The sequence below is a fragment of the Grampus griseus genome, assembly GCF_964374135.1.
Source record: "Grampus griseus genome assembly, chromosome: 5".
NCBI classification, from domain to species: domain Eukaryota; kingdom Metazoa; phylum Chordata; class Mammalia; order Artiodactyla; family Delphinidae; genus Grampus; species Grampus griseus.
In genome coordinates, this window is record NC_138998.1 from 73239091 (window position 1) to 73242680 (window position 3590).

The 3590-nt window shown below is 42.1% G+C and overlaps 1 pseudogene across 1 annotated transcript; it reads left to right on the top strand.

The window, feature by feature from the left end:
• The first annotated feature begins 1200 nt into the window (after window positions 1–1200).
• LOC309822626 (nephrocystin-1-like) lies at window positions 1201–3167 on the top strand (annotated as a pseudogene). Its single transcript has one exon. The product of its transcript is annotated as a nephrocystin-1-like (transcript).
• Window positions 3168–3590: the final 423 nt, after the last annotated feature.

The window sequence follows — 3590 nt, forward strand, 5'->3', positions numbered from 1 at the left end:
GAATTTTAACTAAAAGTCAGAAGATTAAAACAAATAAGTATCAGGAATTAGGCTATCAGCAAAATATGGCTACAGCATACTGAAATGAAAGGGCAGTGTCCACATCTGCCCTTCCCCACTTATTAATAGATAATGTCTTAAAGTGATGGTTTCCAGTAACCACAGTGAGGAACACTGCATGGGGTGTAAATGCTGTGCTCCTTTATGTGACGAGATGAAGAAAGGAGAAATAGTGTGAGGCAGTAGCTAATTCAGAATATGTGTAATAAAAATGTAAAAATAATTCCTTCTTCCTCCTAATATATAATAAGCAGAGAAAAAGGCAGAGAATGCACAATAGGCACATAAAGGCAAAAAAAAAAAAAGCCAAATTCTGTTTCCCCATCCCCACCCAGGGAAGTAAAAGAGGTCAAATCAAAGACTGTATTAAAATCAAGGATCCCATAGTACTATAAATGTAAATGTTAAAGGACATATCAAAGTTTCTTGTAGATTGTGAAATTCATATTTGACATTTCAAGAGAATGTTAAAATGTTTTTTTAAGTTAATATATGGAGATGGTTAAAAAATTTTTTAGAATGGTGCTAAAGGCCTATACATGAAAAGTTGGGTCGTTCTCTCTCATTTCCCATCCCTCAGTCTCCCTGTTCCTCTCCACAGAGGTAACCAATCTTGTTGGGTTCCTGTGTATCCTTCCAGAAATTGTCACACGCATGTGCATACACCCCTGCACACACACAAAGGGGAGCATACCACGCATACTTACTATAGCTCGAAGAGGGCTCCGTGTCAATACATATACCTCTATCTCTTTTTGGCCATGTGGTATTTCATATAGACCATAATTTATTAGCCTCACATTGGTGGAAATGAGAGTGGGTTCCAGTCTGGGACCATTATAAATGATGCAATGAATTTCCTCATCTTTATGCTCATGTAAGAGTACGTCTGTAAGATAAACTTGGTGGGAATTTTTCAAAATAAAGTTTTATATCCTACATAAAATGGTACATAGTGTATTTCCAATGACGTTGAGTGAACTTCATGTTCTAATTCCAGTTTGAGCATGTGCTTCAAGGAAAAGTCAGCTCTTGGTTATCTATGAAAGGGTCGCCCTGTGAGGATTTTCATGTAGCGGCTCTGGCTGAGCCTCCTGCTGCAGCACTGGTCAAAAAGGGACTGAGGCCGAGGCGAAGGAGATGCTGGCGAGGTGGCAGCACGATCCCCTCCAGTTCCTGCAGCGTCGCAGTCAGGAGCTGAAGCAGCAGCTTGATGATTTGCTTTCTGAGAGTCGACTGAAAGGAGCTCTAGAAGCCAGTAAAAGGTGAGATATTTACCAAAGATGTATCCAATTAAAACAGGCAATAGATGAAAATAAAAATCCTCTTCAAATATTAAGCAAAACTTATATTCTCTCACAGGCTGATGAACCTGCCCCTGTTGGGAGTTACAATCAGACGAAAGAGGAGGAACACAATCTTCTGGATAAGCTTACCCACCAACTGCAGGAACTTCCTGTGTCCATAAGTAGAGAAAATGTCGCTGAAACTGGGGCGCTTACTGAAGGAGAGGACGATGACAATTCTGCTGAAGAAGATGAAGAAGAAGAAGATGACGAGGCCACGAGTGGAGAATACGTTGCTGTTGGAGATTTTATGGCTCAGCAAGTCGGAGACCTTACATTTAAGAAAGGGGAAATTCGCCTTATAATTGAATAAAACCCTGATGGTTGGTGGATGGCTAGAATGCCAAAGGAAACAAAGGTCTTAGTCCCAGAACAGACTTGGAGCCCTATAATAAAGAAGAAGGCCAGGAGTCTAGTGAAGAAGGCAGTGAAGAAGATGTAGAGGTAGACATGGCAGAAGGAGCAGAAGTTAAACAAAGAACCGATTCTCATTGGAGTGCAGTCCGAAAAGCCATCTCAGAGCAGATTAACACCGTCGACGTATTGACCACGATGGGAGCTATTCCTGCCGGGTTCAGGCCTTCCACTCCCTTCCAGCTTCTAGAGCAAGGGGATCAATTTCGAGCAAGTTACTTCTTACAACCAGAGCTCACTACTTCACAACTGGCCTTCAGAGATCTAATGTGGGGTGCTAAAACAGGCTCTATTAGGTCAAGACCAAGTTGTGTTTCCTTGATTCTGACCCTCTGGAGCTGTAAGATGATTCCTGTCCCAGGAGTGAGCATCCAGGTTCTGAGCAGACACGTGCGCTTCTGTCTGTTTGACGGCAATAAGGTTCTGAGCAACATTCATACAGTCAGGGCCACGTGGCAACCTAAGAAACCCAAAACATGGACCTTTTCTCCCAGGTTACTGGCATCTTGCCCTGCTTGCTTGATGCTGACTGTTTCATTAGGTCCAATTCTTCTTCTCCAGATCTTGGAATATTATTTGAACTTGGAATTTCTTATATTCGCAATTCAACTGGTGAAAGAGGAGAATTAAGTTGTGGCTGGGTGTTTCTTAAACTTTTTCATGCCAGTGGAATTCCTATTCCAGCAAAACCTTATGAACTCTTCTTGAATGGAGGCACCCCTTATGAAAAAGGTGTTGACGTGGACCCTTCAGTATCCAGAAGGGCACATGGTAGTGTTTTCCATCAGATGATGACAGTGAGAAGGCAGCCTCAACTTCTAGTAAAACTGAGATCTTTGAACAGAAGATCAAGGAACATGCTAAGTCTACTGCCGGAAACATTAATGGGAAGTATGTGCTCCGTTCATTTGTTGATATTTTATCGCCAGATTCTTGGAGATGTGCTCCTGAAAGACAGGGTGAGCATGCACAGTGCTGATTTAATTAGTAATCCAGTGCTGGCCACCTTCCCCAAGCTCTTGGAGCAGCCTGACATAATGGATGCACTCAGGAGTTCCTGGGCTGAGAAAGAGATCAGAGAAGAGAGACAAGGAGCTACTGAAGGCCGTGTTCCTCCTGGTTTACCACGACCGCCTCCTCCACTCCGCGCTCCTGCCCCCGTTCAGGTGGGCAGAGGAGGAGACAGAGGCTGCCCAATGGAAGGTCATCGCTGACTTGCTCAAGCAAAACCAAGAAAACGAGGGCGCGCTCCAGGCTCTGCTGTCGCCAGCGGGGCTCCATGAACCTTTCGGCATTTCAGAGCAGACCTATGACTTCTTGGGTGAAATAAGAAAGAATGCAGCCTGACAGCGGTGCCCCTTGACCTTCCACTTCCTGCTGAATCTGATAGATCCTCCATGACAACCTCCATCGCGTGACAAAACCAGAAGTAACTGTCCCATCACAACTTAGGCTTTATTCTTTTTTGTTCAGGCCACATTCTATAAGAAATATTTATCTGATAATTTGAATATGTGTTAATACAATGAAGTAAATTTTTATAAGGAATACTGTTATATCTAAATTTAAAGAGAATTTTTTTTCACAAACCAGCTAACAAATTTTTGTTTTGTTTTTCTTTTTCTTTTTTATTGAGTATAGTTGATTTACCATATTATGAAAGTTTCAGGTGTACAATATAGTGATTAACAATTTTTAAAGATTATACTCCATTTAAAGTCATTAATACTGGCTATATTCCCTGTGCTGTACAATATATCCTTGTAGCTT